Source organism: Staurois parvus, unplaced genomic scaffold, assembly GCF_062004578.1.
Source record: "Staurois parvus isolate SC_StPar_1 unplaced genomic scaffold, SC_StPar_1.0 ptg000543l, whole genome shotgun sequence".
In the NCBI taxonomy this organism is placed as follows: domain Eukaryota; kingdom Metazoa; phylum Chordata; class Amphibia; order Anura; family Ranidae; genus Staurois; species Staurois parvus.
The window spans coordinates 3,272,537-3,298,155 of NW_028318339.1; positions in this window are offsets into that span (position 1 = coordinate 3,272,537).

Below are 25,619 nucleotides of genomic sequence, written 5' to 3' on the forward strand. Positions count from 1 at the left end.
ACCAAAAATCTTGTTGAGTAGGTCCACCCATGCATTCTGAAATTCTATTAATTCTTATATATATAGTGTTTAACTGATTCAGTTTGTGCAAGTTACATACCCTATGAAGCAATTGTTACATTTCTGCTATGGGCTTGTTTATTCAGTGATAACTTTTTTTTTCAGGGCAAACAAGGATTTCCTTTTGCAAAATTTTCTTAATGCAATATATGTACAAAATAAAAAAAAATGGATGAAGGCACAACTAGTGATTCTGCTGGCAAACCAAGTTTGGGGAAATTGCCTTCTTATCCCTAGCAGTGATACAAGCAGTTGGAAAGCAATAGAGCAGGCGTGACCTTTAAATAACAGCCACTCACCTGTTCCTTGGTCCCGTGGTGTGTCCCCCACAGCTCATTTCACCGGCCGTCCTGTATTCCAGGAGGCCGGCATCTTCAGTGTGGCACCCGGCTGTGATAGCTTGAGGCTTCACAGCTGGGTACCCACTGCGCATGCACGCGTAGCACTGCGCTTCATGAATGGTCCTGTAGTCTTCTGGGACCTGTCACATGTCCCAAAAGACTACAGGGAGGGAGGAAGGGAGGGAGGACACCTTCTGCTTCCGATTGCCTAGGTGATCGGACCGGAAGTGGGAGCAGGTACCTGTCAAATTCAGGTACCCGCTCCCCCCCGCTCCCCCAAAGGTGCCAATCCTTAATGGGGAGCGGGGGAGCAGTCCTTAAAGTGAAAACGGATTGGTTGTTAGGTGGTCCTAGCAAGCAATCACCAGCTTGTTAACTCCAGCAGCTCCCACCCTTTATCCAGCGCTGCTGTGTTTCCCGCTCTGTGTGCCCAAGTAAGGAATGAAGGGGGAGAGCTGTGGGGGCTGTGATGTGAAGGAAACTGATCATGCATTAGAACAGTGTGCTCTGCTGCTATATAATGTAGGGAGGCTGAAGAAAAATTGCTACACATGAGACTATGTTTGTTCCTGACTTCTACTTTTTCTTTCTTTTGTAAGTGTTGTTAAATGTTAAACATCCAGCCAGGAGTGTTCTTATTGCAGAAGCTTTGCATTCACTTGAAAACTTTTAACATGTGCTTTCTGGTTGTCTGTTCCATTTAGGATCAAATTCTAGCTCTAGCCATGTAATGGCAATTCTGCAGATTTGACCCAGGATAATATGTTTCAGGATAATATCTGTGCTCAAAAACCATAAAGTGTGACAGAAGGCTGTGGGGATGCAGGAGGCTGTTATGTAAAGGAGGCCAGAGGTGCAGGGGGCTGTGATGTAAAGGAGGCAAGAGGTGCAGGGGGCTGTGATGAAAAGGAGGCCAGAGGTGCAGGGGGCTGTGATGTAAAGGAGGCCAGAGGTGCAGGGGGCTGTGATGTAAAGGAGGCCAGAGGTTCAGGGGACTGTGATGTGAAGGGGAGCAGAGCTGTGGGGGGGATGAAAAGTGAAAGGGGGGCAGAGGACACCACTGTGAAGAGGTGCTGTGAAAGGGGGGGCAGATGATACCATTGTGAATGGGGGTTCAGAACACTACTGTGGATTGGAAACTGTGATGTGAAAGGGGGGGGGGCTATGATATGCAGGGGAACTGAGGAAACTGATGTAAGAATGGGGTTGTGAAATAAAGAAGGGGGCTGTGATGTGTCAGATTTGAGTCATTGCACAACCATGCGATTTGGACTTCCACTGAAATAAAATTTTACTGATCGGACCTCTGTGAATTTTAATTTAGTACTCCTGAAATAGAGTGTGCAAACATCATGTTGAGTTTACTGCACCAATAAAGTATTTCCAACATTTCTGCTTCAACATAAGTGCGGTTTCTCCATTTACAAGGGGAAGCTGCTCCATGAAATCCACTCTGTTTAGATTGCCATGGTTACTAGGTTTTGCTTTTGGGACTCATCTATAGTTCTGATTCATGAATATATATAGTATCTCTTCCCCATAATAACAACATTAGAAGCATTAGTCTAATATTTTTAATTAGACAGAAAATATTATTTCTTTCTATTGTCTTTCTAATAGGTAGATATAGTTAAGAGTGAGGATGATCCTACATTTGCATCCATAAGGACATTACAAGTTACCTTGGTGTTGACGATGGTATTTTTTTGCTTTCACAGTTACTGTAAATATGAGAATTCAAACATATATAAACCTAGAGTCATTAAATAAGTACATTTTATATTTTTTACTCCTGAATTCAGATTTTTGATATTACAACAAATGTTATGGTTTCAAAGGATTTTGACCAAAAATCTTGCAGCTTTTCATATCAACTTTCCTTTCTGTAAATATATTCTGTTCATTTTTTATGTATAATAATGCATACATAATGTGCCTTAATGTTTGCCTGTATAAAAATATATGTCTTTGTTCTTAGTTTAGTCAATGCTCAGGGCTGACATTCAAATTATAATGTGCTGGAAGTAAAATTATGCGCTGTGCATTTTAGTATATTTTTTGCTTTGAAAAGGTGTTATATAGCATGACAGCAATGTGTTAAAAGTCCATCTTCACATTGTATCATTTTATGTTACAAATATTGCAGTACATATTTTTCTGTAAAAACTAAACTGTAATTAATTGCTGCACATAGTAAGATTAATTGGCTTAGGATTGTGTTTCCACTGTAATTGAAATTGGTTTCTGTCCAAGACATACTTATTTCTTTGTGATCCTTTCCTGTTGCATAATGATTTTAGCTCATTATTGAAGCTTAGACTTTAAAGAGTTGTCTCTTTTGTATTTTTTGTTATTATTTAACATTCAGATTCTATCTATCTATCTATCTATCTATCTATCTATCTATCTATCTATGAAGTATATTATAAAGTAAAGCCAATTTTCTTTAATTTTGGATCGTGATGGGGGTGGGGGGAGCTGAAATGGGACCGATTTGGGTCTTTTTGCCATCTGTGTCTCATTCCTCAACAGGAAGTAAAAGGATATCTTCCCAATGTTAGGGATCTCCCCTCTAAGACAGTAGGACAGTTGCCAAGGTAAAAAGTGTCCCCATTGGAAGGTTTCCTATCTATTCCAGCTCTGGTGGCAACCTAAAATGTTGGATTTACAATCACTTTCATACCTGGTAACACTGGTGATCAGAACAACTAGACAGAGTACATCTCCCTAACGTGCGTTGCCCTTCCATTTGCATCTTACTGCAAAGGCTAGTTATAGGTTGGGTTGGTTGCCACTTTTTTGAACAGTGGGTTGAATTGGGTGCAGGGACACACTGGATGCCTTCAGCTGCCACTGTGCTCCCGTGCGTCCCCAGGCCTTTAAGGAGGGTAGATTCCCTCCAGGAAAACCTGCTTAATTTATCCATTGCTTTATGTGCTCCAACTTGGAGTTAACAATGCAGTACACAGAGGTGTCTTGACGTAGGCACTGCAGCTTAGGCATATATTTGCAAACTCACCCTGTTTTAAGGTAAATTCTTAGACAGGGTCAATTTGTTTTTTTTTTGTTTTTGTGGGGTTTTTTTGCAGGCTAGTTAGTAAATGTGCTGGGTAATTTTTGTTTCTTTGAGATTTACATCTCCCTAATGGGGACACAAGCAGCAATAAAAACAGTGGTTCTTATCCCCTACCACTCTATGCAAAACTCTTTTGCCTTTAGTTCTACCTTAAAACTGAATTCCAGGCAGGTATAAAAACCAAAACAATGCAGCTTTGCTATTCATTAATACATCATTAAATGTATTTTTTTTAATGCAGCCAGGAAAGGCACCTGAATTTGACCTGTCAGCAGGTTTGTTATATTTATAAAATAAAAAATAACAGTCTGCAGCTACAAAAACTGTAGCTGATGACTTTTAAAAAATGGACACTTACCTGTCCCTCGATCTTGCGGTGTGTCCCCCGCAGCCAGTTTCAATGGGCACCCTGCGTTCCCGGCACGGGCATCTTCAGTGTGGGCACCCGGCTGTGACAGCTTGTGACTTCACAGCCGGGTACTCACTGCACATGAGCGAGTAGCGCTGCACTTTGTGAATGGTCCCGTAGTCTTCTAGGGCCTGACACGTGTCCCAGAAGACTACGGGGGGGGGGAGGGGGAGGACAACATCCGATTGCCTAGCCAATAGCAGCGGAAGTGGGAGCGGGTACCTGTCAATTTTGGGTACCCGCTCCCCAAATGTGCCAATCCTTAACAGGGAGGGGGGACCAGTCCTTAAAGCAGAACTTCCGGTTTTGGGTTGAGCTCCACTTTATTAATATTAGAATTGAAGAAGTATGGATTTTTTGGACATTTTTCTGGTTGTTTTTTGAGTGAGGGAAAAGCTGTATTTAGTTTTGTTCAGCTTATATAAATTAGTGTTCTTTGTGCTTGTTTTTTTCTGTGTATTTGAGATTTATTTGTTCTTTTTTTATTATTTTTGTTTTTGTTTTACCAAGGCCAATGAGGTGCCAATTTGGTCCAAGATCAGGTCCCACAGCATCTTCAATGCAATGATCCAATGTTCCACCGGTCTAGGGACCTGACATCATCAAGAGCTTTGGACATGAACATACTGAGGGATAGTCTGCTACTGGAATGAGAGGGAAGAGGGGGACGCTGGCCACTGGGGAGCGGAGGATTAGGTAAAACTATTTCTCCTCTCCCATGGACAAAATTAACAATTAATTCTTGCAGTGCATAGCTCTATTGCAAGGGATAATCTTTTACTTGCCTAAAGTTGGGCTTGAAAAACAATCAAAAAGATCTTAATCACACCTTCTCCTTTGACTCCTATATCATTTTGTCAAAATTTTGCAATCGCCAGGTGGTCACCAAATTTTCGGGTAAATACAAACTTGGTTTCTCTCATCCCACCTTAATGGAAGGCTTTTCCCAGAGCCTTTTCTCTTTTGGAAGGTTATGCTTGAACTCAAAGAAAACATGTATGGTAAACTGAAAGAAATTGCTTCCAACTACATTTAAAAATCAATGCAAAATGATGCATTTACAGACGGTTTTATTACAATTGCATACTATGATGGCTACCATGCACAGCTGCACCCGATTTTGCATTCTCCAGCTTTAGTAAATAAACCCCATTGTGTTCCTGAATAGTAGTCTGAACTGTGACATGGAAGTTGCAAGTAGCAGTTGTAGTAACATCAGTTTATACATATGCCTTGGTGTGATTTTGCCTTTAGACAAAAGAATTTAACAGACAGTTTATAAAAAATTATGTTTTGAGCAGCTAAAGACTGTGGAGAATGCTGGGGTAAAAATCCCAAATTAGACATCAACATCACAAGTCCTGTAGCCATCTGGCACCCTGGAGACTAATTTATATTTTTCTCTTCATGAAAAGAGTCCTCTAAGGCTAAATAAAATAGCTTTCATCATCCCCCAGCCATAACAGTATAGAGAATTTCCTTGGAATTCTTAATTAAATTCAAGGATCCTTGGAAATAATTATGTGTGGTGTCTTGCTGTTCCTCCCAGATCTTCATGTATTCTGCAGGGCATTCCCCATGTTGTTTGGCACTATAAATAAGTAAATACACATACTACATACGTTATAAATACTTAACAATTGCTTTTTTTAATTGAGCCACTAACTAGATTTCCGTGAAAAGTGCACGATTTTCTATCCTTATTATCTCAACAACAAGTTACATGTAATGATTTAAAGTTGAACACCGGCAAATAGCTAAATACCCAGATGAAATACATTTACAGGAATTGTTATGTGTTTCTGTCCAGTCAGTCCTTAGCCAGATAGATGACATCATTTTCTTTGTTAGAGTTGTAGGCTGTTAAAGGGGTACAGTGGTGTCCTCTCTCCACCCCCAGTCTGCTGGTTGGATAGAGAAGCAGCAAGCTGATGAGACCATCACTTTGCTTACTCTGCTCTCCCCTTCTATCATCATGTTCTTTGTCAGCACTTTTTCAAGCTGCATTTCTGATTGGCTCCCAGTCCAGCCCACCCCCTTTCCAGTTTGGGTGTTGCTGTATAAATATTTCCAAAATAAAATGTATGTTTGGGTTTCTGTAGGTCAGGAAAGTACCATCATCCCAAAACTGACTCCATATATATAAACATACCTTTTTAAAATAATACACCTGAACTTTCAGGGTTTTAATTTTCTAAATTAGGTTGAGAACACAATTGTAAAGTTCAAATATTTATTTGTATATATTAAAAGACCACAAAAGAGAGAGAAAATGGAAACATGCATTATAGTCCTTCTGCCACATATAAATGGACTGCCTTCACTGAGCCAACAAATGTGAACTTCAGATAGTATATTTGATTTTCAGTAATACAAATACTGTAGCTCCTGTTATATCCAAAGGAGTAGTGGTGGAAAGAGCACAGTTTCTCTAAGAGTAAGATTTACTACAACCGAAGCTCTCAGAATCTGGTGCAGCTGTGGTAGCCAATCAGCTTCTAGCTTCAGCTTGTTCAATTAAGCTTTGGCAATAAAACCTGGAAGCTGATTGGTTTCTATGCAGAGCTGCTCCAGATTTTGAACTCTCCAATTTAATAAGTCTCTCCCTATGTGTTTCACAGAATGTGTCCACTTCTACAGGAGATGAGTAGAGACTATTATCTATGATTATACAAATACAACTACAATATGTACATAATCATGCTTGTGCATTGTACAATTTACAATATTATGCTAGTCTAATGCAACTTACATATAGTAGTAACACAATGTATTACTAAAAAATCAGTCTTATAAACTCGTGGACAACAATTCACTTGTAAGAGAGGGTGACCACAAATGGTGTACCAAGAAGAACTACTATTTATTATATTAAATGAACACAAAGATGTATACAATTAATCTTTCATCACCCATAACACTAGAAACAAGGGCATGGAAGCAAAAGTGCACCATATTTCGCACCATCCCTATCCATCCATATCCGTTATGTATATGTAAACTAGAAGCCCATCATGGATATAAAGAATCAAACCAGAAATCAATGACTAGGTCTAACCTCTTAGATTGTAAGCTCCAAGGAGCAGGACCCTCCTATCCCTCTTGTATTGAACTGTATTGTTGCTGTATTGTCTCCCGTTATATTGTAAAGCGCTGAGCAAACTGTTGGCGCTATATAAATCCTGTATATTAATAATAATTATTCGGATGCCCAGTGACATTCCGCATACTGAATCAAAATCCATAGTTTAATCACCTAGATGTTCCATATAGCTAGAAATCCCCATTGAATATATCGTATATAGTACACTTACAGTAGAATCCATCAAAATTTTAATTGATAGCCTCTACTAAGTATGTGCACCATGGAAAACAATTGTTTTGCGTCTTTTCAGATTGATTCTTTAAGTAAATCATTTGTTTTGTCATATATGTTATGTGAAAGTGATTCATTTTTGGAATTTGTTTTTTATATTCAGATTTGTTTACTATACTTGTTGTTCTGAATCAGTTCATATTTTCAGAAGTAATTTCATATACATTCGTTATATTGTTAAGTTATTTCGGTGATTTGCTTGCAACGTCAATGTGACTTGCTTGTGACTGTGATGCAACTCACTTGTGACACCAATGCGACTTCGATGTGAATAGCTTGTGACTTGGATGTTTGAGACTTTGGCCAGTCATAACAATACAGAGGGCACAATTTACTAAGTGATATTTTACTGCATCCAATTTTAATAACACACAGTGTTTTTTAAAAGGAACGGTGTAATTCACGAAGAAACGGTCCTTAAAATTTTGCATGCGTTATATTTCCGAGTTATACACTACTTACTGCATGAAACAGCGTGGTAAGTTATCACGAGCATATTGGAAACTATGCAGTACATTGGTGAGGAGACGGGAAAATAGGGCCTGTGAAATTCCTACTATCTCACCAACTACCATCTGATAGGATGCTTTCCCCAAAAAATGTAATGCAGCCAACAATTTAGCCATTGTATGACATGACTTCGCTGGGTTGAAGGCTGAAGGTAACCTATGAGTTGAGCATATAGCTCCATAATTAGTGCCAGGGATAACCGGAACTTCTGCAGGGTGTCAGCATCCATGTATATATCCAGGAATGTGTGCTCCTTAAAGCATCTTTCCATTAAAAGTACCACTCTAGATCTTCTCCTGTTCTCCATTACGTTAACGACTTGCCCTCCAGAGGATTTACCCCCCTTCCTGACCAGGCCATTTTTTGCGATACGGCACTGCATTATCTTAACTGACAATTGCACAGTCATGCAAAACTGCACCCAAATGAAATTTATGTCCTTTTTTCCCCACAAATAGAGCTTTCTTTTGGTGGTATTTGATCGCCTGTGGATTTTTTATTTTTTGCGCTATAAACAAAGGCCAACAATTTTGAAAAAAAAACCAAATATTTTTTACTTTTGCTATAAAACATATCCAGTAAAAAACTTTAAAAAATCAAATTTCATCATGAATTTAGGCCAAATTGTATTCTGCTACATGTCTTTGCTAAAAAAAAAAAATCCCAATGCGTGTAAATTAATTGGTTTATGTGAAAGTTATAACGCCTATAAATGGTGGTATATATACTGGAATTTAAGGAAAAATGTTTTTATACTAGTAATGGCGGCGATCAGTGACTTTTTCTTTCTCTTTTATGGTATTTTAATGATATACAAATTAATATTTTCAGTAATAGCAGAATGAACTCTCAACTCATTTCAGTACCATGAAAGTCTCACTATATATTTTGAGAAAGGTACATAGGGTTTGCAAAAGGCTTATCAAATTCATGTACTTACACTAGATGTATTTAAAAACAATAATGATTTATTAATGAGTACCTAGCTGTATTAATTTGGCCTTTTATAACTGTCTGGAGTTCACATTTATGTAATTATATGCAAAATAGCAAATGTTTCAAGTACGAATTTCATGTCCCTTCATCTCTCTATTTGTCCTGGTGACCATGGTCATCCGGAATAAAAGTTAATAAAAATCCCAATTTTTATATTACCACAGGGAAAGTTCTGATAACATTTATCTAAGACAAGATTTCCCTTTTATAATGTTTTGTAAAAAGATGAATTCAGTTTAATGGATGGGAACTGATATGCATGTAAAACTAAGCTTGTAGTGAAAAAGCACATAAACAGTGGTTATCTTCAGTAAAAACCGCATTTAAAAATAATTATAAATACAGTCAGTCAAATTTATGTGAAGAGCTAAAAATCTTACCTCTCCAAAGTGCTTTTTGAATTAGATATGCCATCTCATTAATTAATAAGGAAGCCTGTGTAGGTGGGAGGGATGAACCCAATATCAACTTTTACAGGAAAAGTCAAAATCTGCATATAGCTTCGACTGCCTATGCCTCTGAAATAACCAATCATTACGACATACAGTTCCCACTGATGATAACTTCTGCTTAATAATTTTTGTGGTAGGTTTTACTTTGAGGGCAGCTAGTATCTATAGTGAATTTCATTCTGGAGGATATAAACCTCCAGCAGTATACATCCAACAGTTTTAGACGCACTGGGGTAGATTTACTAAAACTGGAGTACTGGTGCAGCTGTGCATGGTAGCCAATCAGCTTCTAACTTCAGTTTGTTCACTTAAGCTTTGACAATACAACCTGCAAGCTGATTGGTTTCTATGCAGAGCTGCACCAGATTTTGCACAATTAAGTTTTAGAAAATAACTCCCACTGTGTTATTACATTGCTATCAACATTCCTGTCTTGTCTCTTTTCTAGCTATAATAAAACTATTAAACGTTGAAAAGACCAGAAATGAACTCAAACCCAATTGTGCTATCAGCAGGCCTAGAGTAAGCAGCTACACCTACACAACGGTCAAGGTAAAGTATAAATGGCGTTCGTGTTTCCTTTTATTCTGGCATACTGTAAAATATTTCTCTGTTGTATTTCCTTATTATGTAACATTCAACCTCTGAACCATCCTTCCTCCTACCATTTTTCCCTGGGGCAATGTATCTTCTAATCACACAGCCCTGAAAAATATGCTGACATTAAAAACTGATAATAATATATGTACATAATCCGTCATATAACCTTTAAGCTTGAATGTATCTTGCAACTAACTTGAAATTTTTCCAAGAGCAAAAAAGAACACAGTCCACCTTCTTTATGACCTTGCACAACCTAAGAGCAAAAAGTTTTGTATTTAATAAAGCAGAAAACAAACAAACAAAGTCAGCGCAGACACTTGCAGCAAAATCAAGGACAAATTAAAGTAAATAAACTGTGTTCACCTGTACTGTATATAATCTTTGAAAGATAATCAATATTATTTCTGAATCTTTCTTCCCACACATTGTAAAAATCAATAGTTAAGTCTGAAGTCTGGCTTCAAAAAAAATGCTGAAAAGGCTCTCCGATGAACACAATGGAATAGCAAAGTAGAGGTTTCCTAGCAATTTTGTTTGTCACAGAAACGTAAAAAAAACCCCATGAAGATAGAACCCGAGTAGTTACTTTTTCATTTTACTAGCTATTAGTGAGATAATCACATTTACTAGATTTTCCTGGAGTATAGACGAAAAAGATAGGAAATCAAATTATATTTATGCTTTACTCTTTACAAAAGAAGCAACAATTGTCTATATTTTACAAATAACCATTTAATTTGGGGCAGTGGATTCCCAAAGCAATATGGGTTATCTAACAAAAAAGCAGTACAGCACAAGACGTCTCTGATTCTAACCTTGAACTACAAAGGGAAAAGTGACTCATTCACATATATACGGTATGTACATTTCAGCATTAGCAACTACCTGCTGGTTTAAAAAATAAAACACAAAACATTATTATGCAATATTTCATATTTAGCTGATTAAAAAAAAGAAAAACATTTCTTGATCTTTCTACTTAGTCAGGATCACTGACTCAAAAGGTATCAATGTCTTTTACCAACATCCAGCTTAACATTTCATTGCAACCTATGCAAAAACCTTATATTTATTGATATCTGGTTTCAAACCAGGGGCTTGCGATTATGGTTTTAAGAAGTTTTATGATTTATCTAAGCTTCTTTTGATCCTCTTGATAGTGAAATGATATCTAAAACCAAGAACACTAAAATGATATATTGCAGCTCACCAGTCTATCCAGTGAATGGGTAGTTACAGTAGTTTTCTTTTCCTCAGGCTAAATACATACAAGTCTAGCACCCTCCTAGTTAGGTTGCTAGTGGGATTAAGGTAAATTTAGATTTCAGCTCCTATGTAGCCAGTGGAGCAAGATTTGATTGCTTTTGGCTGTTCTGGGTTCTGCTGGTTACAGGCTCAACAACTTCCCCCTGCTTTCTGGTGAGTTCTAAAATTAGTGAGCTGGAAGAGGCAGACTCTGAACTTGCATAGTCATACAGCCTCAGCCAATCCCTGGGAGACAGAATGACCAGTAGTGGCTGAAGTGTGTATAAAAAGGGTGGGGTCTGGAACAGTGGGGTCCTTGTCCTGGTGGCAAAGACCCAGCCTGGAGGACTGCTGCCCTTCTGGATAGCATAGCTGAAGTCCACAGGAAGTCAATGAGGTTCCAGATCAGGGATTGCTGGGGGGCTGCTGAGAGCAGTCTGGAGGATGTCCACTAAGGATCTGGCTTGGGGGCTCATGGTACAGGGTCTGGCTGGTACTGGAAGGAGGTATCCAAGTATAGAGGGACACAGTGAGTAGAGGCCTGAGAGACAGAGAGAGATCTTAATGGCTGTTGTTGTTTAATCCCTGGAGAGACTGGTCCAGAGTTGCTAGCTTGGGACTGCTTCTATAATTGAAGTCCCTTGAGCTGCATGTCCACATACCACTAGCTATAAGGGAGTTCACCCGGAAGAGTTTAGTTGTAACTAGTGTCTCCTCTGTTGCACTCTGCTCTCAAATTTGGAGTATCCCAAGGCTCACCCTACACCTTAACCAAGTTTAGCTATCATTAAACTTCAAACAGACACTGCCTGGTTGAGTTGAGAGACTGTGGAACTGCTGTGTGAATGGCTGCCATGCACCCAATATGGAATAAAACCAGAGACTACAACCTTGGACAAAACTGCAAGACATATCTGGAGCCCGTACTGCACAAGTACAGAAAATACCAGTGGGTATACCTGTCTGATCTTGGCAAGTCCCTGGTGGACCGGCTTTGACAGGTCACTAAGGAATCGGGTCCACCTGGCCTCAGCCTAGGTAGACTGTAGCATACCTTGCGCCTATCAGAAGCTTTGCACACTGGGGGGTTCAGGGTAAGATGCTGTGATTTCACGGCCCAGTTTTTTGTTCACAAGGGTTCAATAAAGCACTGCACTGTGATAGAACTGATGAAGTGCATTAGAAGGTATGACCTACGAAAGCCATAATTATTTTAATTCTATTATTATTTATTTATATTTATATAGTATATTAGACACAATTTATCTAAATCCCCCCAAAAATTACAATTTAACATAATCAAGATGAAAGAAGAAAAGAGGAAGAGAAACGATTTGTCTTATCTGAGGAGAATGAAAATCTTTTTGATGAGATAAAATATTCCTGAAAAAACCCTACAAGAAATGTATTCAATAAAACATATAATTTAATATGCACAATTCTAAAAAGAAGTTGATTATATTTCCTTAATTGTAATGTGCATATACAGTATCCAAGCCTGCCTATTTCTATAAAATATACCCAATACACTAAAACACAGATGGTACTTTTACCACATTAGTGAAATGGCATATTGCATGAAAATTTATTTGAAACAGTCTATTTTGTATAATTTTTTTGATAAACATTTATGGAGTTTCTTTTCTGAAAATCACATACATTTAGATATTGGTCTTACTGATTCAAGGGATTCAAATTATTTGATCAATTAGCCAGTGCATGAATTACAGTTGCATTGTCCAGTTTCCACAGTCACACAGTTCCAGTACCTTTTTCTGCTATATTTCCTAGCTTTTGTGTTTGATGTTTGCTACACAACCCATACACTGCTTGTTCTAGGCAGCCTGGTGGGATGGCACACACAAACACTTCATATTTGTTTTCTATAAATGCTTTTTTTTTTTAGTAAAGAGTAAATTAAAAAAAAGAAAATAGAGATCCTGCTGTCCAGCTGAGTAAGTATGATATTACATGGGATAACATTTGGCTCAATCAGATATGAAAAAGCATTTAAATTCCAATACTGAAACATATTTTTTTCCATTTAACCACGATTAGCAGAAATTGTTTACTAAAAGAAACCTAAAAAAGATAAAAGAAAAGGACAAGAATTAACAATATTATTCTATAAATTCAAGTGATATAAATCTACACTGTTGAGACACAATCTTGATTACCTTGTATGCTTTGGGTTTGAGGTTGGTAACAGGAGGGGGTTGACAGGTAGACTGGATTAATGTGCCTCTCCTGACCTCTCACAGAATATGTTCAGAACTACTAAGACAGGCAAGATCTGTAGCAGATCTTACCTGCTGCCACAGTTTCCTAGTCATTTATTTTGAGGGCAAATGTGACGACATGAAAACAGGCCTGAGGTAGGGAAGCCACTGTGCTAGGCTAGATCTTTTATTAAACACATTCTTATTTATTTCTATATATTGCGTAGCACTTTTTTTAGAATTTAAAGTAGATGTAAACCACAATGGAACAACATTTAGTTTGATATTTTTTAATAAAATGCTTGTTTTACCTTTTTCCATCCTTTTGTTGCATTGAAGTGCATTGCACTCATTGGTGGCAATATAGCATTTCTTGGGACAGGTTTCCTTGGTGGTGACAACAGTGGACTATGGCTGTGTAGCACCCTCCTAGATAGGTGCTAGGTTAGGTAAATGTGGTTACTGGCTCACTTTAATAAGTTGATCTGCATGTAATTATTTTGGTCTGTTTTTCTTTTCCCCCTGTCTGCCTGAAAGAGTTCTAGAAGATAGTGTGCAGCTGCTGAATATTTATGTAACCCTGGTCAATCCCTGGGAAGAGGTGCCCAGATGGTGGCTGGGAGGGAGCATAAATAGCCTGGGGCTGGGAATAAAAGGGTTCTTGTCCTAGAGGAGGAAATCTTAACCTGGAGGGCTGCTGCCCTCCTGGGCATCCCTGCCATGTGTCTTCTGCTCATCGAGGTCCCATCTAGGGTAGCTGAGGGCCAATTCTGGTGAAATTCACTGGAGCTGACTGAGGGACTGGTTTGTGATCATTGGAGAGGTGTCTGGAATATATTGGAAGGAGGGATCCAATTATTTATTAATTATCCAAGGACATTACTGAGTGCAGATGTGTGTGAGAGATCCATGGGATTGTGTTGCTGCTATCCTTCTTGTGCTAAAGTCAATGTTGCTCAAAGGGGGCATTGTTCATGGTGTCCTAGTAAAGTTCAGCCTAATATTTGCTTCTTAGGAGGAAGTTTTGTGTCCTCAAGTTGCTACTTAAAGTTTGTAGAGTGTCCCCCAGGTACCCTATACCTATCCAAATTCAAGTTCTGCAAGAAAGCATCAGAAAAGCATATCCCTTGGCTGTGGGTGCAACTACTGGGAAAAAGCCTAGGGACCTAAACAGCAGACTCCTACTGGTGTGAGCACTACACCTGTGTGATGTGTGTTAAACTCCCACATGTAGTCTTCATCAGAAGCCCATGTGACTAGGGAAAACAACCTGAAGACACAGGAGCGTTGTCACACAGTAACAGGAAGTATCTGAACAAGGACCTTTATGGCAGAAAAATCATGTATTATTTTAATTAAAGCTGTAGATTTATAAATATGCTAGCAATTAGTAAGCATCACTCATTGCTCTGACTCCTCAGTCCCGATACACTGTATAATCAGATTTATCACTGTGGCTTATTGCATAGTTTGCATCACCATTGCTCTTTGTCCTGCCAAGCTTTGAATTGTTGTTACTTTAAGGCGAAAGGTCTTCTCTAATGCCACAACAAGTTTAAAACAACAACACAAAAATCTTCTAGGCCACTAATTAAACAGTATGCATGTGTACCCTAGCTTCTTTTTATCTATAAATCAGAGGATATATTAGGTATGCAGAAGGATGCATAGTCGGTAATGTTTAATTAGCAGGATATGTAAATTGTTCCTTTTGCAGAAACTGGGGCAATAGAAAACAGAGGTCATGTGAACTGAACAGAGTGGTTAGAGCATCTCCCAGTGGTTTTCTCATTGATTTATACAAGCACTGGAGTCTTTAGAAAGTGCCGAATGCCATCAGGATGCCAAATGTAATTAACACGTATTAAAGTGAACACTGCTGGAAGAATGTAAAGCGGTGAAAAGCTGATTTAAAACCATGATTGATTGTATAAAATGGATAAATTCTAGTTTGCTAAGTTGTTTAACTGCTTACTGATTTTTTTGTCTTGGTGGAGGTTTTCACAGTTTGTTTTTTCCTTTTTCTCCTCCTTCTTTTTTTAACAAATTGTATTTGAAGTAAAGCTAAAAAATGTTTTGTTTTTAGATACATATGAAATATTTTAAATGAACCCTGATAGGTAAAAAAAGAAAATCCGGATCAAAGATTTCTGCAATTTTAGAGCTTTTATACTCAACTCTCTGGTGGCCCATGTGTTCTACCTCCCTTCAGTTCCAGTGCTGCAGCCTCTATAAGACTCTCTGGCATTTGACACTTCTGGAAGTGTGAGATGCCCTTATGCCCTGCAGCACATTTTGTTTCCATCCACCAACCTATAAATCACTACTGGACACAGCAGTGACATAGAGGTCAGAAGAAAAACCATGGTGCGTTGTGAGGGACATGGGCATTCTCTAAGGTTTGTTCATACTAGCAGTGCTCTCAAAACAGCAAGCCATGTTCAAACTGCATGCATTGCACTAGGTTGCAGGGCGATTGCAGAGCAGCCTCTCTCACTTGAATGGGCCACAATTGACAGACACTACACTTGTCAAAAGTGACAGGGGATATAATTCTTGTATGTGGGGCAACCATACTTGCTCATCAAATATGCAGGCCATGCTTTCAGTTAAGCAATACCAAAATCTTTACTCATGGGGGGGACAGACCTCAGAAGCTTTCTGAGGAAACTAATACTGGTCCAAGGATCCCTTTCCAGTTCACTGCAGAGCAAACCTCAGTGTTTTTGCACTGTAAATTGAAGAGAGGATTTCCTAAAATAAATTCACAACATTTTATACTGTATATGAATCCTGATCAGTGTGAAATAAATTATACGTATTTTGCCACTGAACATTTGTATGCCCATGGTTTTAATATCTAGAAAGTTTTCTTTTGCTGGGAACTCTTTTTTAAATTTAGGTATCCACCACCATCCTGAATAAGATTTTTTTTAATGTAATTACAATTATTGCTTTTATTTTTTACATCTTTTTGTTAACATATTGGAAACATTTTGTCATCTTACACTACTTTCTGCATCTGCCTGTCTGTACCTACACTCTGTATAGTCTACTGTATTCCTGTTTTTGAGGTATTTACATCTTTATTTATTCACTAATTATGTACTTTGTGAATGTTTTAAACATTCAGAACGAAACAAAATACAAAATGTTACCATACAAAAAAAATTTTTTAAATCAGAAGAAATTTGAAAAAGAATCTTTCAAGTGTTCAAAGGAAAAAATACCAGAATAAGATCTTAAAGTTGTCCTGAACTCAAAAAGTAGAGATTTCCTAGGGAACATGTAAATTAAAATGGAAGAAACCAACTCTATTCCTAAAATGTTTCCTTCCCCCTCATCCTACCTATCCTGCCTAATCTGTATAAAGCAAAACTGTATAAATCTATTTTTAATCTGCTCCAGTCTGGTCACATGATCACGCAGCTGCACTCTCCTGTATCAATGAGCAGCTGCTGCAGGGGAGAAGAGGGATCACTAATAATTGCTGAGCCATGGAAGCCTATGGGTGATATCACAGCTCCTGGAATTTCCAGCTGTTGTGGAGTGCTACCTGAGCTGGAATTGCATGATCATGTAACCAGAGTGGAGCAGATTAAAAATATTTTTATATACAAGTAAGGCATGATAGGTGGGAGGAGTAGGGAGGAAACATTTTTAAACATATTTAGATTAGGCTTTTTTCATTTTAATTAACCACTTGCTGCCCACCCACATTGTATTGTGGATGGGCAACAGCTACAGGCAGTGCGACATATCTGTATGCCGTTCTACTCTTCCAGGTTCGCAGCACATATACTCGCACCCCCATGATGACCTCCCACCATTCGTTGCAGGAGATGTTTGTCAGCTAATGATTTTTGGCTGGGACTCTACTGATCTCCTGCAATGAATGGAGAAGCAGAACTGTGCCTCTATTTGTAAAATACAGGTCAGGATCTAGCTGAATCTTCTTTCCCTGGAACCATTTAATTCCAGGGAGAGAAGAGAGAGACATTGCATGTGAGTAAAAGCAGCATATTTGCACACACCTTAGATAGACACATTTTAACCGCTTCATTGTCATTTTTTTAACCCTTTGATCACCCCCTGTCACCCTGCCAGTGCCATGAGTACAGTGTCAGTGTATAATATTTTTCAGTGATAAATGTTACTGCCACTAGGGACATCAGATAGTGTCAGATAGCATCGGGGTCAGTTAGCGCCCCTCCAAGCCAGGGCCAGCTAGAGTTAGATTGCCCACACACTATAAAACTCGCGCTATAGGTCACTGGTCACCGCCATTACTTGTATAGTGTTTGTACGGATCAATATATTGATCACAAGCAGAAATATACTAGTGCCTCCCTAGTATTTGTGTCCCCAAAACCACAGTGTTGGTAGGTTCAGCCCTGTTCACTGCCAGCACTGATCAGTCACCTGTGATACATTGCACACAAAACCGCAGCATTAGTAGAATCAGGCCTGATATCTGCTAGCACTAGCAGCTGCATTTTACTGGTAGCAGTTCAAGCAGTCACTGACAGCCAGGTGCTTTTTTTCCCATGAGCCGCACTAGGTACCTGTACATTTTGATCCCAAAGTGTCCCAAAAGAGGTACACTAGTGAAGAGAATAGAGGAGAGAGAGGTGCGCTAGACTAAGTGTAGTAAGGAGGTAACAGTTTATTGCACACAAGATTTAAAAACTCACAAGATATGGGTGTATATCAGGCATCAAATGATAATAAAAGGACGTCATCTGGGCTGGACATCTGGAGTGAATGGTAACAGGGGCCAAAGGCTCACGTAGTGGCTGGTGCTCCTTTGCGGGTCCCAGTGGAGGAGCGAGGAGGGGAGGTGAGTGTCCAGGGAGTCGCGGTGCAGGGGAAGAACCGGGCTCTGGACAGGTGTTCCTGGCCTCTCACACCAGCATGTGGTGTGAGAGGCCAGGAACACCTGTCCAGAGCCCGGTTCTTCCCCTGCACCGAAACTCCCTGGACACTGGCGCACCTCTCTCTCCTCTATTCTCTCCACACAGAGTTCCGGTTTACTCTAGAGACTGCAGCCTCACGACGGAGTTTACGTTGCAGCTGTATATATATATATTTTTTTTAACCCCCCTCCTGCCCAAAACTACCTGAGTTACAAGACCCCTCCACCTTCAGAACAATTAAAGCTGCATAACCCTTAATGAACCACCATATACTCTATTCACTCCAATTTTGCTCCCCCCCTCTGCTACCCCCTAGTCTCGCGGAGAAGTCCACATGTTCTCCTATAACTGAACTACCTCAATCTCCATAAAGACTTTTATGAATTGCATACCCACTACTACCTCTCCTGTGCCAATACACACTTCTGTCTGACACTAGTGAAGAGGCTTACAGGATTCTAAACATTTCAGATGAGAATAAAGGGGAAGCCTCTCTGACAAAATTCGCTTTAGAATATGAACCTGTAGAAAGCAGCGGCACCATGACCGGTAGCTCAGACGATGGGGAAGAGGTCCCTGTTAAGATCAGGTGCATCCAGCCCCATGCAGCTTAAGTGCTAGGAACGCATGACTTGTTTCATATGCAGCAAGAAACCAGCTCTAGTGCCACCCTACTTTTTGGTGAACTAGCAAGCACCAGCAGCCTAGTACATCCTGGCATTTTACATACCAGCACTGCAGTATAACCTGGTGATGTGGTGAGTTCCATAAGTGCAGTACAAGCTGGTGTGATGGCTAGCTTCCCGTATCCACCAAGAATTTGAACACAGACCCATAGAGCCCATAGTGTCCTTCCGGAAGTGCTTGAAAATCGCGATTGGCAGCTCACAGATTCTGCAGCACCCTTACTTCCCTTATTCACTGCCCAACCAGGATTCAGGTGGAAACAGCAAATGTAACTACCCTAAGAATTTTTTAGCTGTTTTTCGCAGGTGGTCTGTATAATTTGATTGTAGGCTAAAGCAATTTATACGCACAACAATATATCGTTGCCAACCCAAATTCAGCTCTTGCCAGACCATTCACATGGAAACCTATTGTGGTTTCTGAATTTAAAACTTTTTTGGGCCTGACTCTCAACATGTACATTACAAAAAAAGAATGAGTTGTGGTTGTATTGGTTCACAGACCCGATTCTACATATGTGTTCTGCTGCCATGGCCAGGCATAGATATGAGACGATAATGTGCGTCATGAATTTCAGTGATAACACACTCTGTCATCCTTGGGGTGACCCTGAACATGATCAGCTGTACAAAATGTATCCCCTCATAAACCACCTCACTAAGAAATTTGCAGATGTGTATATGTCCCAGCAAAACATCTGTCGATGAGTCCCTCATTCATTTTACTGGCCGCTTTGCATTCAAACAATACCTTTCCAGCAAGCGTGCCAGATCTGGGGTCAAACTGTATAAGCTCTGTGAGAGGGCCACAGGCTATACATGTAGGGTACATTTTACATACATTTTAGAGTTTATGAGGGAAGAGACAGTGAAGTAGAACCACCCCCCCGACTGCCCAGACTACATGGAGAGCTGTGGCAAGATAGTATGGAACTTGGTGTTATCTTTGTTCCGCAAGGGGTGCCACTTACATGTGGACAACTTCTATACAAGCGTGCTATTATTTAGACATTTATACAATCTTGGAAATGGCTTGTGTGGCACAGTGCAACCTACAGTAATTGGCCAATGGCTTGTAACCACTCGACTTAGAAAGCAAAGAAAGCCTACTTGAGAAATGATGAATTGCTCATAGTGAATTGAAAGAACAAATGGGATGTTTTCATCCTGTCTTCCATTCCATTCCATTCCAGTGGACACGATGACCCAAATTAGCACGGTATCTGGCGTTGTTGAGGAACCCCTCTGTGTCCTTGATTATAACCTTAACATGGACTTCAATGGCCAAATTATGAATCGGTACCTAGTTTCTCGCAAAGTTCAACACTGGTACAAAGGTGTCTATTTATTTATTTCAATTGGCTATATAAAATGCTTTTGTAATTTACAAAGCATCTGGACGAAGTGAACCCTTCCTAAAATTTCAGGAAGATATCATCACGGTCCTTTTGTATCCAGAAGGTGCTGTGGCCCAATCCCCAAATCCAGATACAGTGAGTTGACTGCATGAGAGGCCTTTTTTTCTGAATGTCCTCTCTAGTACCCCAACCCAAAGGTCACCCCAAAAGAAGATGTCATGCCAGTAGCAGAGACGGAATAAGACACGACACCTGCTTTTTTTGTCCCTTCTGTCCTTATCAACCTGGTCTCTGCATCAAGGAGTGCTTCCATCGCTGCCACACACTTGTGGAGTGCTAGTATAGAGTACAGCACAGTCTAGGTCACATTTTCAAAATTCTCACACAAGGGTCTCAAAAGATGTTAGATAGTCTGGAAACTGTCTATCGCATTTTTGAGAATAGAGACAGAGGCTGTTCTTCATAGGTATAAAAAAAGGTAAATAAAAAAAATTAAAAAGTAATAAATAAATAATAAATGTAAAAAAAAAAATGTAAAAAATACAAAATAAAAGAGTAAAAAAAAGTTTTATTGAGTTAATGTTCTATTGTTACTGTGTTTTAGTGTTAACCATTGTTAATTGCTTTGCAGGAGCAACATTCAGCTGCAGCACTGATCTGTTTATTCTGACAGCAACAGGATATTGCCCTCAGAATATATACATCAGTGTGTGCAGCACTGCTGGAGGAGATTTCTCACCCACAGTTAAAAAAAAAATGTATATGCACAAGCATGGGGGCCTGGGGTGGTCAGTAGGTGGATCATTGTTTTGGCACGGATTTCAATAAAAAAACAGGGTTGCTCTCAAAATATATGTCAGTGTGTGCACAGCTGCAGGAGGAGATTTGTATATGTATGTGTAACGTATATGCCCAAGTATGGGAGCCTGGGATGGTCAGTGGATGGATCGTTCCTATGCTTTTGCATACTTTTTTTTAACTTTTTTTGGCCGAGAATTCTTTATTCACATTGATCAATGTGAATGGAGGAATCTTTTAGGTTCTTTTTTTCGTTCAGCCCATAAGCTGGAATATGTGGAATAAAACAAAACACATTCTGCTACTTCTCCCGAGTATGGAAATACCACATATGAGAGACTTTTTGGCAGTTTAGCCATGTACAGGACCCCAAAATCCAATAAGTACTTTCAGGCTTTTAAAGGGCATCATTTCCTGACTACCTATCACAGTTTTGGAGGCCCTGAAATGCCTGGATAGTACAAACACACCTCCCCCCTCAATGACTACTTTTTGGAAAGTAGACACTCCAAGGTATTTGCTAAGAGGTGAAGTGAGTATTTTGCAGATCACATTTGTTGCCACATGTTTTTGGAAAATGAAGAAAGAAAAGTAAATTTTTGTTTTCTTTTCTTTGTTTACTTTTAAAAACCTTGTGAGAAAAAATATCTGCAAAATACTCACCATGCCTCTCATTCAGTTCCTTTGGGTATCGGCTTTTCAAAATGGGGTAATTTGGGAGGGGGTTGTACTATCCTGGCATTTCAGGGCCTCTGAAACTATATGTAGTGAGGAAGTGACATGAAGAAATATGCTCTTTGAAATCCTGAAGGTGGTCATTGGATTTTGGGGGCCTGTATGTGACTAGACTGCCAAAAAGTCTCTCACGTGTGGTATCCCCATACTCAGGAGTAGCAGAATATATTTTGGGTTGTTATTCCATATACCCATGCTATGTATGAGCAATATATTATTTAAGTAACAACTTTGTGTAAAAAAAAAAATTCTGTCATTTTCCAAAAACGTTTGGCAAAAAGTAAAATCTTCCATGGACTCAACATGCCTCTCAGCAATTAGCTTGGGTGTCTACTTTTGAAAAAGGGGGTCATTTGGGGGTGGTTATGCTATCTTGGCATTTCAGGGGTTCTTAAACTGTTAGAGGTACTGAGGAACTAAAATGAGGAAACTACGCCCTTTGAAAGCCTGATGGTCATCATTGCTTTACGGGCCCCATACACGGTTGGCTCCTAAAAAGTCTTACTCAGGAGAAGCAGCAGAATGTATTTTGGAGTGTAATTTCATTTACCTATGGCATGTGTGAGCAATATATCATTTAAGTAACGAAAATGATAAGTCACAAAAAATAAAATCTTCCAGGCTCAACGTGCCTCTCAGCAAATTCCTTGGCATGTCTACTTTCCAAAAAGGAGTCATTTGGGTTTTTTTTTACTGCCCTGGAATTTTAGCACCTCAAAAAAAGTGATAGGCAGTCAGAAAGTAAAAGTTGCATAATATCTATCTATCTATCTATCTATCTATCTATCTATCTATCTATCTACCATAGTTTGCAGACTCTATAACTTTCACACAAACCAATAATATACACTTTTTGGATTTTTTTTTCACCAAAGAAATGTAGCAGAATACATTTTGGACTAAATTTGAGTTTTTTGATATTTTTTATAACATAAAGCAGAAAATATTTTTTTTTTCAAAATTTGAGTTCTTTTTTCCTTCATTTCGCAATAAATAAAAAATCCAGTGGTGATTAAATACCACCAAAAAGCTTTATTTGTGTGAAAAAGGACATACATTTCATTTGGGTATAGTGTTGCGTGACCACACAATTACTAGTTGAAATAGTGCAGTGCTGAACAACTACAAATGGCCTGGCCAAGAAGTGGTTAATGTAAATTAATTACTGTTCATGTACAATAATATAATTCTATCGGTGCTTAAGCAGTACCCTTGAAATTTTACTTTTTGCCTTCAATTCCTCCTGAAAAATAGCTGTGCAGTTCCAGTGCCTATAGCATCATAGCTGTATATCTGCAGCGAAAACTCATTGAAGGCACTATGCTTCTGACTGCTAGTCTTACAAGATCTGGAATGAGATTTGGTGATGTCACTATTGTACTGCTCACTGTTCTCCATGCTGGCCAGGATCCCCCTAATTCTACTTCATTCATTCTTTATTTATTGAGCTTTTTCCACCTCTCCTACTGCTTGAATATTACCCCACAAGTCATCAGATCACTGGTCATGAGCTGTGCAGATTTGGTTGAGGAAGCAAAGTCATGCTTCTCTACCAAGTTCGCCATCTCCACACAGAAACATTTGGGTTGATATACGAAAGGACAAACAAACTGTTATCTTCCCAATTTTCCCAAGAACGTCAATGAGGTGAAATTCTGCTGACTTCCAGTATTTAAGAAGGTACAAGAAAAAATGCTGTTTTTGTGGATATTCCTTGCACTCAACTAGGAATTCTTTGCAAAGTGAAATTTCACCACATAGGCATGGTAAGTCAGTAATGTGCCAAAAAGAACAGCTGCAGGGACGCGCATAGGCGATGCTGGTGAATTGACCTTTGTTTATGCCTTGCATCTTTAGGCACAGTTTTCATAGCAAAGTGAACAAAAAAATAGGGGCACTAATGAGGAAGGCTTGGACACTGGTTATAAAAAGATATCTAGACACAAAATTAAAATTGTAATCTATTGCCGTTTCCCAGTTCTGCTTTTCTTTTTTTAGTATAAAACGCCCTTCCCCTATACATTTTTTTTTCATTGGCATTGGGGGGACAATAGTTTGCCTTACATCCCTCTAAAAGATCACAAGTGAATATCAAAATTTCCTTTTCATTGACTTCAAAGCAACTTGACGGTAAAATTTAGCAAATTGTGTCATGAATTCACCAAATTTAAGGCAAAGTGTATTTTGGCTGATATGCTTATCATCACAGATGATGGCACATCATCAGATTGTACAATCTGCTAAATTACATTGGACTGGGAAAAATATTATGTTGTATGGAATTCTGTTTGTATATTTTTCAAATTAATTAGCTCTTAGCAGATTTTAGAGCTTGGCCTCACATACAACGTTTTCTTTTTTTGTAAGATTTGATTTTGTTAGTACCTTTCGTCTTTTATACTGTAGTTATGCAATTTTAGTTTAAACCTCCTTTCCTCCAACCTCAAATTGTGGCCACGTGTCCTCATCAGGGTCCTCAGATTCACAGTTTCTTCTCTTCACTGTAGTTATCATTAACTAATTTGTAGATTACTATCATGACTCATCTCAATACATCTTTTCTCTAATAATAAATGTAATTTGCGTAAAAAGTTGAAAAGGCACTGTGAGTAATTCATATGGCCCAATTCGCTTTTTCTAATGAACTGATCACTCTAACTGGCTTCAGTAAAATGAAATATGATTGGTAAAATGTTCAGAAGACAATGTCTCCTGTACAGTGCTAGGCTCTACCACTATGTGAATATAGGAAAAACTGACACAGGGTTTGTACTAATGCCAAGTGCAGTGCTTCAGAGTGTTGTGGCTGAGTGGACAAAACTGAGTATTCAGTTTTTTGGGGGTTTTGAAAAAGAAAAAAGCATGAAAAGCAGACTTAAGCTCAACCTCAGTGTATAAATTCTATTGCATATCCCTGAAAAAGGTAAGAGACCCAGTGAATAGCTCAACAAACATGAAATGCAAAATTAAAACTCTCTTTATAAAAACCTACACTACCCACTTGAAGACCACAATACGTATATAAACGTTGTTGTTTTCAAATGGTTTACTCGGAAATCAGCCATAACCCCGGTATTTTTTTTTCAGCTGATGTCTGGCTTTCAATTGAAGTGGTCCTAAAGGCCCTTTAGCCACTGGATCGCTTTCCATAGTGGTGAACGGGGACACCCCCCGTCACTGAAAGGGATTTCCGGTGAGACAAATTGTGAATAGAACTGCGCATGCGCATAGAAACATTCGGAGAAGGGTGACCGGTTGTGCGCATGTGCGCGGAAATGCACGATCGCGCACACGCAAGTGCACACGCATGGCGAAGATTGGCGCCAGATGGACTATTTAAAGGGTGTCCCTGCCCCTGTTGAGTGCTGACTGGTCTTCAGCTCCCCTGTGTCCTGCTTGTTCCTGTGTGATTCCCTTGTTGCTGAGCCGGCTTGTTCCTGACCCGATTCTGATTACTCTTCTGATTGATACTGGTTCCTGACTTCGGGTCTGCTCCTGACTTTGGCTTTGCTTCTGATTCTGTACCTTGCTGTCCGCCTGTTGATGATCCTGGCTATTCCTATAACACTGCTCCCGTCTCTCACCCTCGCTTCCTGCCTTGCTCTGGTGCACACCTGGCGATCTACCATACCAGCTCTGCATGTTACCACTGTGCCTGAATCAGAGGATCATCAATCTTCCAAGGTCATCATCTGCAAGAGCTGCAAACAACATCTACTGGCGCTTTTGTCCCCCTGGTCCCTAGAAACCCTCTGTTACAACTCCAGTGGGGTCAGGGTTAGTGACACAAGTGAGGCCGACCTCGTCATTTCAGTCTCCCATCAGGTACGTGACAGTAC